We start from the raw sequence: 14,796 nt of genomic DNA on the forward strand, positions 1-14,796 counted from the left end.
TTTGTGTGTCTGTTAAATATTTAGCGAAATTCAACTGTTTTTACCATGTTGATACGGACGTTATATTTAACATTAACGAAACAAAAAGATTAAAAAAAAACTACATTTTATTGTATAGTGTATCGTTTATCATAGACCTGCATGTACACACACACAATTATACAACAGGATACGGAATGACAATGCATAAGTAGATAGCTCAAATAACATATCAGAGATCCATATATAGACAGTATCATTTACACAGGTAGTGTAATGAATCAGGCTGTAAAAAAGGGTGTAGATTTCATCAATGTTAATATACAATGTACATCTATCGACATTTTATTCCTTCACTCAGACGACATGAAACCACAGGTACCGCAATCATTGCAATTTCTCCCAGAATCCATTGCGGACCCCTCCGCCTCTGGTAGACATTCCAAGCACTGACCAAATGAATTTCCTTAGACGAGAATATTGAATTTGCCAAGTGACCATTAAACCAAGAATTTCATCAGAACACCCTAAACACAAAAGTTCATTCCAGAAAAAAATGTACGCCCCCAAACCGTACACTACGGCGCCGGGTAACTTCTTCCTCTTTACACTCCAACAAGATTAATGTCATAATATGTACGAAGACAGTTACCATTTGGTATAACCAACATTTATAGTGTTCAATTTAACAACAACGGGAAATCTGTTTGCTATGCATATATATACACTTATGTATGACTTTCAATTTCCGGTATCTGGCAACTTCTTTCAACTGCATCACTTCCAGAAAGTGTGTCAATGTGCATTACATAGGCAACGCCAGTTGGTAGTGAGTGTAAGGAACGACAACTCTGGGTACAGAATGAGTAAACAAAACTAATGTAAATGATATAAAATATAATACTTACACAGACAAGTGCCGGCATATCCCGATCTGACGTCCCCGACAGTGATATCCAGATCTGACGTCCCCCGACAGTGATATCCAGATCTGACGTCCCCCGACAGTGATATCCAGATCTGACGTCCCCCGACAGTGATATCCAGATGTGACGTCCCCCGACAGTGATATCCAGATCTGACGTCTCCCGACAGTGATATCCAGATCTGACGTCCCCCGACAGTGATATCCAGACCTGACGTCCCCCGACAGTGATATCCAGATGTGACGTCCCCCGACAGTGATATCCAGATCTGACGTCTCCCGACAGTGATATCCAGATCTGACGTCTCCCGACAGTGATATCCAGATCTGAAGTCCCCGACAGTGATATCCAGATCTGAAGTCCCCGACAGTGATATCCAGATCAGATGTCCCCCGACAGTGATATCCAGATCTGAAGTCCCCGACAGTGATATCCAGATCAGATGTCCCCCGACAGTGATATCCAGATCTGACGTCCCCCGACAGTGGTATCCAGATCTGACGTCCCCCGACAGTGATATCCAGATCTGACATCCCCCGACAGTGATATCCAGATCTGACGTCTCCCGACAGTGATATCCAGATCTGACGTCCCCCGACAGTGATATCCAGATCTGACATCCCCCGACAGTGATATCCAGATCTGACATCCCCCGACAGTGATATCCAGATCTGACGTCCCCCGACAGTGATATCCAGATCAGATGTCCCCCGACAGTGATATCCAGATCTGACGTCCCCCGACAGTGATATCCAGATCAGATGTCCCCCGACAGTGATATCCAGATCTGACGTCCCCCGACAGCGATATCCAGATCTGATGTCACCCGACAGTGATATCCAGATCTGACGTCCCCCGACAGTGATATCCAGATCTGACGTCCCCCGACAGTGATATCCAGATCTGACGTCCCCCGACAGTGATATCCAGATCTGACGTCCCCCGATAGTGATATCCAGATCTGACGTCCCTCGATAGTGATATCCAGATCTGACGTCCCCCGACAGTGATATCTAGATCTGACGTCCCCCGACAGTGATATCCAGATCTGACGTCCCCCGACAGTGATATCATGATCTGACGTCCCCCGACAGTGATATCCAGATTATATGTCCCCCGACAGTGATATCCAGATCTGACGTCCCCCGACAGTGATATCCAGATCTGACGTCCCCCGACAGTGATATCCAGATCTGACGTCCCCCGACAGTGATATCCAGATCTGACGTCCCCCGACAGTGATATCCAGATCTGAAGTCTCCGACAGTGATATCTAGATCAGACGTCCCTCGATAGTGATATCCAGATCAGATGTCCCCCGACAGTGATATCCAGATCTGAAGTCCCCGACAGTGATATCCAGATCAGATGTCCCCCGATAGTAATATCCAGATCTGACGTCCCCCGACAGTGATATCCAGATCTGACGTCTCCCGACAGTGATATCCAGATCAGACGTCCCCCGACAGTGATATCCAGATCTGACGTCCCCCGACAGTGATATCCAGATCTGACGTCCCCCGACAGTGATATCCAGATCTGACGTCCCCCGACAGTGATATCCAGATCTGACGTCCCCCGACAGTGATATCCAGATCAGATGTCCCCCGACAGTGATATCCAGACCTGACGTCCCCCGATAGTGATATCCAGATCAGACGTCCCCCGACAGTGATATCCAGATCTGACGTCCCCGACAGTGATATCCAGGTCTGACGTCCCCCGATAGTGATATCCAGATCAGATGTCCCCCGACAGTGATATCCAGATCTGACTCCCCCCCGACAGTGATATCCAGATCTGACGTCCCCCGACAGTGATATCCAGATCAGATGTCCCCCGACAGTGATATCCAGATCAGATGTCCCCCGACAGTGATATCCAGATCTGACGTCCCCCGACAGTGATATCCAGATCTGAAGTCCCCGACAGTGATATCTAGATCAGACGTCCCTCGATAGTGATATCCAGATCAGATGTCCCCCGACAGTGATATCCAGATCTGAAGTCCCCGACAGTGATATCCAGATCAGATGTCCCCCGATTGTAATATCCAGATCTGACGTCCCCCGACAGTGATATCCAGATCTGACGTCTCCCGACAGTGATATCCAGACCTGACGTCCCCCGACAGTGATATCCAGATCTGAAGTCCCCGACAGTGATATCTAGATCAGACGTCCCCCGATAGTGATATCCAGACCTGACGTCTCCCGACAGTGATATCCAGACCTGACGTCCCCCCGACAGTGATATCCAGATCAGACGTCCCCCGACAGTGATATCCAGACCTGACGTCTCCCGACAGTGATATCCAGACCTGACGTCCCCCGACAGTGATATCCAGACCTGACGTCCCCCGACAGTGATATCCAGACCTGACGTCCCCCGACAGTGATATCCAGATCAGTGCTTAATTTCAGTAATCCAGTTGTCCCCATGTACTTATCATCCGGGCTTCTGAAAAGTTCTCAGTGTCCGTGTTGTGGCGATATGATTTGACGATGAGTTCCGACGGCTGATCATTCTACTTTTAAAGTAGATTTCCTTTACATGCATCGTATTTCCTTTTCAAGTGATATACTATGACATTTTATTCTGGATTATATATTGAGGGACCAATGCCGTAGTACCCACGCGTCAGTTTTGGGCCATATCTCCTCGTAACCTTCTTTCAATGTTGGTAACTTAAGTTTCCTCAATTTGTCTTATTAGTTCCATTAATCCTGGTATCTGTGTTGTTGTGTTTTTATTATATATATTTGTACCCACGCGTCAGCTTTGGACCATGTAACCTTCTCTATATCAAAGTTGATAGTAACCTTCTCTATATCAAAGTTGATAGTAACCTTCTCTATATCAAAGTTGATAGTAACCTTCTCTATATCAAAGTTGATAGTAACCTTCTATATATCAAAGTTGATAGTAACCTTCTCTATATCAAAGTTGATAGTAACCTTCTCTATATCAAAGTTGATAGTAACCTTCTCTATATCAAAGTTGATTGTCACCTTCTATATATCAAAGTTGATAGTAACCTTCTATATATCAAAGTTGATAGTAACCTTCTCTATATCAAAGTTGATAGTAACCTTCTATATATCAAAGTTGATAGTAACCCTCTCTATATCAAAGTTGATAGTAACCCTCTCTATATCAAAGTTGATAGTAACCTTCTATATATCAAAGTTGATAGTAACCTTCTATATATCAAAGTTGATAGTAACCTTCTATATATCAAAGTTGATAGTAACCCTTCTATATATCAAAGTTGATAGTAACCTTCTATATATCAAAGTTGATAGTAACCCTCTATATATCAAAGTTGATAGTAACCTTCTATATATCAAAGTTGATAGTAACCTTCTATATATCAAAGTTGATAGTAACCCTCTATATATCAAAGTTGATAGTAACCTTCTATATATCAAAGTTGATAGTAACCCTCTATATATCAAAGTTGATAGTAACCCTTCTATATATCAAAGTTGATAGTAACCTTCTATATATCAAAGTTGATAGTAACCTTCTATATATCAAAGTTGATAGTAACCCTCTATATCAAAGTTGATAGTAACCTTCTATATATCAAAGTTGATAGTAACCTTCTATATATCAAAGTTGATAGTAACCCTCTATATATCAAAGTTGATAGTAACCCTTCTATATATCAAAGTTGATTGTAACCTTCTATATATCAAAGTTGATAGTAACCCTCTCTATATCAAAGTTGATAGTAACCCTCTATATATCAAAGTTGATTGTAACCTTCTATATATCAAAGTTGATTGTAACCTTCTATATATCAAAGTTGATTGTAACCTTCTATATATCAAAGTTGATTGTAACCTTCTCTATATCAAAGTTGATAGTAACCCTCTATATATCAAAGTTGATAGTAACCTTCTCTATATATCAAAGTTGATAGTAACCTTCTATATATCAAAGTTGATAGTAACCTTCTATATATCAAAGTTGATAGTAACCTTCTCTATATCAAAGTTGATAGTAACCCTCTATATATCAAAGTTGATAGTAACCTTCTATATATCAAAGTTGATAGTAACCTTCTATATATCAAAGTTGATAGTAACCCTCTATATATCAAAGTTGATTGTAACCTTCTATATATCAAAGTTGATAGTAACCTTCTCTATATCAAAGTTGATAGTAACCCTCTATATATCAAAGTTGATTGTAACCTTCTATATATCAAAGTTGATAGTAACCTTCTCTATATCAAAGTTGATAGTAACCCTCTATATATCAAAGTTGATAGTAACCTTCTATATATCAAAGTTGATTGTAACCTTCTCTATATCAAAGTTGATTGTCACCTTCTATATATCAAAGTTGATTGTCACCTTCTATATATCAAAGTTGATAGTAACCTTCTATATATCAAAGTTGATAGTAACCTTCTATGTATCAAAGTTGATTGTAACCTTCTATATATCAAAGTTGATAGTAACCTTCTATATATCAAAGTTGATAGTAACCTTCTATATATCAAAGTTGATAGTAACCTTCTATATATCAAAGTTGATAGTAACCCTCTATATATCAAAGTTGATAGTAACCCTCTATATATCAAAGTTGATAGTAACCTTCTATATATCAAAGTTGATTGTCACCTTCTATATATCAAAGTTGATTGTAACCTTCTCTATATCAAAGTCGATTGTCACCTTCTATATATCAAAGTTGATAGTAACCTTCTATATATCAAAGTTGATAGTAACCCTCTATATATCAAAGTTGATAGTAACCTTCTATATATCAAAGTTGATAGTAACCTTCTATATATCAAAGTTGATAGTAACCTTCTATATATCAAAGTTGATAGTAACCTTCTATATATCAAAGTTGATAGTAACCTTCTATATATCAAAGTTGATAGTAACCTTCTATATATCAAAGTTGATAGTAACCTTCTATATATCAAAGTTGATAGTAACCTTCTATATATCAAAGTTGATAGTAACCTTCTATATATCAAAGTTGATAGTAACCTTCTATATATCAAAGTTGATAGTAACCTTCTATATATCAAAGTTGATAGTAACCTTCTATATATCAAAGTTGATAGTAACCTTCTATATATCAAAGTTGATAGTAACCTTCTCTATATCAAAGTTGATAGTAACCTTCTCTATATCAAAGTTGATAGTAACCTTCTATATATCAAAGTTGATAGTAACCTTCTCTATATCAAAGTTGATAGTAACCTTCTATATATCAAAGTTGATAGTAACCCTTCTATATATCAAAGTTGATAGTAACCTTCTATATATCAAAGTTGATAGTAACCTTCTATATATCAAAGTTGATAGTAACCCTCTATATATCAAAGTTGATAGTAACCTTCTATATATCAAAGTTGATAGTAACCTTCTATATATCAAAGTTGATAGTAACCTTCTATATATCAAAGTTGATAGTAACCTTCTATATATCAAAGTTGATAGTAACCTTCTATATATCAAAGTTGATTGTAACCTTCTATATCAAAGTTGATAGTAACCTTCTCTATATCAAAGTTGATAGTAACCTTCTCTATATCAAAGTTGATAGTAACCTTCTCTATATCAAAGTTGATAGTAACCTTCTCTATATCAAAGTTGATAGTAACCTTCTATATCAAAGTTGATAGTAACCTTCTCTATATCAAAGTTGATAGTAACCTTCTCTATATCAAAGTTGGTAGTAACCTTCTATATCAAAGTTGATAGTAACCTTCTCTATATCAAAGTTGATTGTAACCTTCTCTATATCAAAGTTGGTAGTAACCTTCTATATCAAAGTTGATAGTAACCTTCTGTATATCAATGTTGATAGTAACCTTCTATATATCAAAGTTGATAGTAACCTTCTATATATCAAAGTTAATAGTAACCTTCTCTATATCAAAGTTGATAGTAACCTTCTGTATATCAAAGTTGATAGTAACTTTCTATATAACAAAGTTGATAGTAACCTTCTATATATCAAAGTTGATAGTAACCTTCACTATATCAAAGTTGATAGTAACCTTCTATATATCAAAGTTGATAGTAACCTTCTATATATCAAAGTTGATAGTAACCTTCACTATATCAAAGTTGATAGTAACCTTCTATATAACAAAGTTGATAGTAACTTTCTATATAACAAAGTTGATAGTAACCTTCTGTATATCAAAGTTGATAGTAACCTTCTATATAACAAAGTTGATAGTAACCTTCACTATATCAAAGTTGATAGTAACCTTCTATATATCAAAGTTGATAGTTACCTTCTCTATATCAAAGTTGATAGTAACCTTCTATATATCAAAGTTGATAGTAACCTTCACTATATCAAAGTTGATAGTAACCTTCTATATATCAAAGTTGATAGTAACCTTCTATATATCAAAGTTGATAGTAACCTTCTGTATATCAAAGTTGATAGTAACTTTCTATATAACAAAGTTGATAGTAACCTTCTATATATCAAAGTTGATAGTAACCCTCTATATCAAAGTTGATAGTAACCTTCACTATATCAAAGTTGATAGTAACCTTCTATATATCAAAGTTGATAGTTACCTTCTCTATATCAAAGTTGATAGTAACCTTCTATATATCAAAGTTGATAGTAACTTTCTATATATCAAAGTTGATAGTAACCTTCTATATATCAAAGTTGATAGTAACCTTCTATATATCAAAGTTGATAGTAACCTTCTCTATATCAAAGTTGATAGTAACCTTCTATATATCAAAGTTGATAGTAACCCTCTATATATCAAAGTTGATAGTAACCTTCTATATATAATCAAAGTTGATTGTAACCTTCTATATATCAAAGTTGATTGTCACCTTCTATATATCAAAGTTGATAGTAACTTTCTATACATCAAAGTTGATAGTAACCTTCTATATATCAAAGTTGATAGTAACCTTCTATATATCAAAGTTGATAGTAACCTTCTCTATATCAAAGTTGATAGTAACCTTCTATATATCAAAGTTGATAGTAACCCTCTATATATCAAAGTTGATAGTAACCTTCTATATATAATCAAAGTTGATTGTAACCTTCTATATATCAAAGTTGATTGTCACCTTCTATATATCAAAGTTGATAGTAACCTTCTATATATCAAAGTTGATAGTAACCTTCTATATATAATCAAAGTTGATTGTAACCTTCTATATATCAAAGTTGATTGTCACCTTCTATATATCAAAGTTGATAGTAACCTTCTATATATCAAAGTTGATAGTAACCTTCTATATATCAAAGTTGATTGTAACCTTCTCTATATCAAAGTTGATAGTAACCTTCTATATATCAAAGTTGATAGTAACTTTCTATATATCAAAGTTGATAGTAACCTTCTATATATCAAAGTTGATAGTAACCTTCTATATATCAAAGTTGATAGTAACCTTCTCTATATCAAAGTTGATAGTAACGTTCTATATATCAAAGTTGATAGTAACCCTCTATATATCAAAGTTGATAGTAACCTTCTATATATAATCAAAGTTGATTGTAACCTTCTATATATCAAAGTTGATTGTCACCTTCTATATATCAAAGTTGATAGTAACCTTCTATATATCAAAGTTGATAGTAACCTTCTATATATAATCAAAGTTGATTGTAACCTTCTATATATCAAAGTTGATTGTCACCTTCTATATATCAAAGTTGATAGTAACCTTCTATATATCAAAGTTGATAGTAACCTTCTATATATCAAAGTTGATTGTAACCTTCTATATATCAAAGTTGATAGTAACCTTCTATATATCAAAGTTGATAGTAACCCTCTATATATCAAAGTTGATAGTAACCCTCTATATATCAAAGTTGATAGTAACCTTCACTATATCAAAGTTGATAGTAACCTTCTATATATCAAAGTCGATAGTAACCTTCTATATATCAAAGTTGATAATAACCTTCTATATATCAAAGTTGATAGTAACCTTCTATATATCAAAGTTGATAGTAACCCTCTATATCAAAGTTCATAGTAACCTTCTATATATCAAACTTGATAGTAACCTTCTATATAATCAAAGTTGATTATCTTCTATATATCAAAGTTGATTGTGACCTTCTATATATCAAAGTTGATAGTAACCTTCTATCTATCAAAGTTTATTGTAACCTTCTATATATCAAAGTTGATAGTAACCTCCTCTATATCAAAGTTGATAGTAACCTCCTCTATATCAAAGTTGATAGTAACCTTCTATATATCAAAGTTGATAGTAACCTTCTCTATATCAAAGTTGATAGTAACCTTCTATATATCAAAGTTGATAGTAACCTTCTATATATCAAAGTTGATAGTAACCTTCTATATATCAAAGTTGATAGTAACCTTCTCTATATATCAAAGTTGATAGTAACCCTCTATATATCAAAGTTGATAGTAACCCTCTATATATCAAAATTGATAGTAACCTTCTATATATCAAAGTTGATAGTAACCTTCTATATATCAAAGTTGATTGTCACCTTCTACATATCAAAGTTGATAGTAACCTTCTCTATATCAAAGTTGATTGTAACCTTCTATATATCAAAGTTGATTGTAACCTTCTACATATCAAAGTTGTTAGTAACCTTCTATATATCAAAGTTGATTGTAACCTTCTATATATCAAAGTTGATTGTAACCTTCTATATATCAAAGTTGATAGTAACCTTCTATATATAATCAAAGTTGATTGTAACCTTCTATATATCAAATTTGATAGTAACCTTCTACATATCAAAGTTGATAGTAACCTTCTATATATCAAAGTTGATAGTCTAGTAACCTTCTCTATATCAAAGTTGATAGTAACCTTCTATATATCAAAGTTGATAGTAACCTTCTATATATAATCAAAGTTGATTGTAACCTTCTATATATCAAATTTGATTGTAACCTTCTATATATCAAAGTTGATAGTAACCCTCTATATATCAAAGTTGATTGTAACCTTCTATATATCAAACCGGGACAGAAAGACAAAAGTGGCTCGCCAAGGCTCGCCACTTTTGTCTTTCTTTACCCTCGCCAAAATACAGCCTATATTTTAAGACACTGACCATGTATTCTCTATATATATCAAAGTTGGTAGTAACCTTCTATATATCAAAGTTGATAGTAACCTTCTCTATATCAAAGTTGATAGTAACCTTCTCTATATCAAAGTTGATAGTAACCTTCTATATATATCAAAGTCGATAGTAACCTTCTATATATCAAAGTTGATAGTAACTTTCTACATATCAAAGTTGATAGTAACCTTCTATATATCAAAGTTGATAGTAACCTTCTCTATATCAAAGTTGATAGTAACCTTCTATATATCAAAGTTGGTAGTAACCTTCTATATTTCAAACTTGATAACTTGATATGCAAGTTTTCTCAATCTGCCTAGGGGCCGCGGTTTCCGAGTGGTTAAGGTGTCTCGACACTTTATCACAGGTCATAGGTCGGTGGTTTTTCTCTGGGTACTCCGGCTTTCCTCCACCTACAAAACCTGGCACGTCCTTAAATGAACCGGGCTGTTAATAGGACATAAAAACGTTGGCCTATGGTCAGTACCTGGCAACTGCCCTATATATACAGTTTAGTTGATATAAATTACAAATAACGATGGCCCGAGGACACTGCCCTGAGGAATGCCACTAGTCACCATCCATTTTGACAAACTCTCCCAGAGTGCATTGCGGTTCCTGAGTACAAGATACAAGATACAAGAAACTTTATTGATCGTCCAATATTTAGAACCAGAAGATCAGCTTAAAGAGCTTGTATTTCGACAAACAGAGGAGTAAAGAATCCTGGGAGGGATTTTTAGCCCACCATCATCAGATGGTGGGCTATTCAAATCGCCCTGCGTCCGTGGTCCGTCGTCCGTCCGTCCGTCCCTCCCTCCCTCCGTCCGTCCGTCCGTCCGTCCGTCCGTCCGTCCGTAAACAATTCTTGTTATCGCTAATCCTCAGAAAGTTCTGAAGGAATCTTTCTCAAATTTCATATGTAGGTTCCCCTTGGTGCCTAGTTATGCATATTGCATTTTGGGACCGATCGGAAAACAACATGGCCGACAGGCAGCCATCTTGGATTTTGACCATTGAAGTTTGTTATCGCTATTTCTGAGAAAGAGCTGAAGGGATCTTTCTCAAATTTCATATGTTGGTTTCCCTGGCCGACAGGCAGCCATCTTGGATTTTGACAATTGAAGTTTGTTATCGCTATTTCTAAGAAAGTACTGAAGGGATCTTTCTCAAATTTGATATGTGGGTTTCCCTTGGTGCCTAGTTATGCATATGCATTTTGGGACCGATCGGAAAACAACATGGCCGACGGGCAGCCATCTTGGATTTTGACCATTGAAGTTTGTTATCGCTATTTCTAAGAAAGTACTGAAGGGATCTTTCTCAAATTTCATATGTAGGTTCCCCTTGGTGCCTAGTTATGCATATTGCATTTTGTGACCAATCGGAAAACAACATGGCCGACAGGCAACCATCTTGGATTTTGACAATTGAAGATTGTTATCGCTATTTCTCAAAAAGCACGGAAGGGATCTTTCTCAACTTTCATATGTAGGTTTCCCTTAGTGCCTAGTTATGCATATTGCATTTTGAGACCGATCTGAAAACAACATGGCCGACAGGCAGCCATCTTGGATTTTGACAATTGAAGTTTGTTATCGCTATTTCTGTGAAAGTACTAAAGGGATCTTTTTCATATTTGTTATGTAGGTTCCCCTTGGTGCTTAGTTATGCATATAGCATTTTGAGACCGATCTGAAAACAACATGGCCGACAGGCAGCCATCTTGGATTTTGACAATTGAAGTTTGTTATCGCTATTTCTCAGAAAGTACTAAAGGGATCTTTTTCATATTTGTTATGTAGGTTCCCCTTGGTGCTTAGTTATGCATATAGCATTTTGAGACCAATCGGAAAACAACATGGCCGACAGGCAGCCATCTTGGATTTTGACCATAGAAGTTTGTTATCGCTATTTCTGAGAAAGTTCTGATTGGATCTTTCTCCAATTTCATATGTAGGTTCCCCTTGGTGCCTAGTTATGCATATTGCATTTTGAGACCAATCAGAAAACAACATGGCCGACAGGCAGCCATCTTTCATTTCGAAAATTGAAACTGGTTATCACTATTACTAAGAAACTAATGAAGGGATCTTCCTGAAATTTCATATGTAGGTTCCCCCAGGTGCCTAGTTATGCATATTGCATTTTGAGACCAATCGGAAAACAACATGGCCGACAAGCAGCCATCTTGGATTTTGACAATTGAAGTTTGTTATCACTATTCCTCAGAAAGCACTGAAGGAATCTTTCTCAAATTCCATATATATAGGTTCCCCTTGGTGCCTAAATCTTAAATTTTATATATAGGTTTCCCTTGTTTGAAAAGTACTAGAGGTTTCTTCTGAGTTTACACAGATTAGTAAGACTTAGAAGAAGAGAAAAGTAGAGAAAAGATCAATCTGACATGGAACCTATAAAGAACATTCAATGGTGGGCGCCAAGATCTCTCTGGGATCTCTTGTCTTGTTATACAAAGCCACTTACTGACCGTTTTTTGTTTTCTATCTGATGAGAAGCATTGTACCCATTTTATATTTTTTCCCGGTATTTTATTATTTTGTGAAAGGCCTTACTAGTGTGACAAACATTCAAAATGTATGTACATGTATAGTTCTTTTTGACCACATTTTGAATATATAGCTTATGCTAAATTTGTTTGTTAAACTAGTTCTTACACACAAAACAAGTTATGTAAGTAGACTAAAATTCTGAAATGATATTTTAATTCAAACGTTAACTGTGTTAATGTTCTATATCATGTACAGTGGAACTTCGTTAACTCGAATACCCCGCTTAACTCGAAGTACCTCGCCGGTCCCGGCCGAATTCTCTCTTTATCTTAGTAAAAAAAAACTCTGAAAATTCGAATTCGGATAACTCGAAAAACTCGGATAATACGAAGTGAAAATTTGGTCCCAACAATAAAAATCCTATTTGAAATGATCGAATAACTCGAAGTATAATTTTCGTGTCCAAAAACGATCGGTGGCAAACGCCGACATTTTTTAACAGCTAAATATTCCGTTTGTAATACGGAATATATCGGCACTACAAACCTACATGCTATTATAAGTGTTTCATAAATTCATTAAAGAATTTGTCGGTAGAATCTTATAACAACAACTCTTGGTGATAAAAAGTACTGCTTTACTTACATCAGGTAATTTCCTAAGGCGGTCGCCGATATTAGTACACACGATAGTCAACAATTCATCTACCCGCTCGCTCAAGCGGAACTAATCTCTGACACAACGGTAGATCTACTCGGCTGATGTTTTTACAGGTGTAGTAATGAAACAGTCACCGGTGCCTATTAAATCTTTAAACTGCTGAAACAATAGCGTAATTACTGCCGAGGTGTTCATAGTACGACTGTAACGGTCAGAGCTGTCTATTAAATCGGATAACATGCCAACTCAGTAACAGTAACATTGTATATCAATTGCGATTTCAGAAGACAGGATTACATATATATGTAACAATCTGTTCATATCATCTGGCTATATGCATGTCTCCTCCCCTTAACCTTTGTACCTTATGGTTTTACCCACACATTACACCTAAGCTTACAAGGTCAAGTGGGCTGTCTCAATGGGCCACCTGTGCCACATCAGGTAGTCGGGAGTTATCAAATGGTGTGTTAATTACCTGAGCAAAGCTCGAAATGTGCCAAGGCGGTTACGGGCCAACACTGCGTTGTCGAAATAAACAAAAAGCAAAGCAAAATCTGACGATGAAATGTGTCGGACACTTGGCAAAAAACAACTGCATATGCAGTTTTTTGACCACATTTTTCTGGAAACCACGGACAAACATCAATTGCTTATGTGTATATTGTCCAGGCGTATATGGGCCCACGGTAGCAGGAAAGCAGTTTTACAGACAACACGTACACGCTAGAATAGTGACGTCAGTTGCGTTCATATTGTTTCGTAAATGCAGTCAAGCATATTCTTTCGGATTTTGACCTCATTCAACTTTTAGATGAGATTCTCTCGTACGGCTCTTCACGTTTACCATCCTAGGGGAGCTAACTCTTAAACAAAATATGACAGCAACAAACAAAATATCAAACATTACGTTTTCAGATTGCGTTACCATATCAATCTTTACTAAATAGTAAATACTAATTTAAAATGTTAAGCATCGCATGTATGACCTGTGTATGGTACAGATGCTTTGGCTAAATTTCTAGTCCAATAATTATAGTTCTGTAGACACTGTTAATTAAAGAAAAACATATATACTTTTGTACAATAACTGGATCGAATCGACCGGAGGGTTCAGTCAGAAAGATGAAACACCTCGTTTGTTGAGATAAACTGGACTCTCTATTCTACGGTCTTGCTTATTGATCAAAACACAGACTTCGAGGCGCCATCATGAATAACCATGACCACGGACTTAAATTATATTCCATAGCGGAACGTAACAAAAAATTTGTGAATAAGATATGGACGCGGTTTCGAATTAGAAGTGTATTTTGATTTTATGGAATGGAAATTTAAAATGTTAATGTCATGACAGCGAAGCTTTGTTTTTGTTTTTCTTTTATTTGTTTGTTGTTTGTTGTTGTTTTTGTTGTTTTTTTTTTTTTTTTTTTTGAGTTTGCTAGCTGCTCAAGTCAAATATTCTCGGCTCTAAGTGCTAGGAAGCAAGAAAGAAATCTAGATTCTAGTTAGATACAATAGCAAATGCACTAAAACAAGAGGCAAAAAATCAGGAAGAAACCATTGCAAGCATGAAATTCTTATGTTGCAATACTACAGTGTAATTTAGCTTTAGGTTTTTCGAA

Source organism: Pecten maximus, chromosome 8 (assembly GCF_902652985.1).
Source record: "Pecten maximus chromosome 8, xPecMax1.1, whole genome shotgun sequence".
Taxonomy (NCBI): Eukaryota; Metazoa; Mollusca; class Bivalvia; order Pectinida; family Pectinidae; genus Pecten; species Pecten maximus.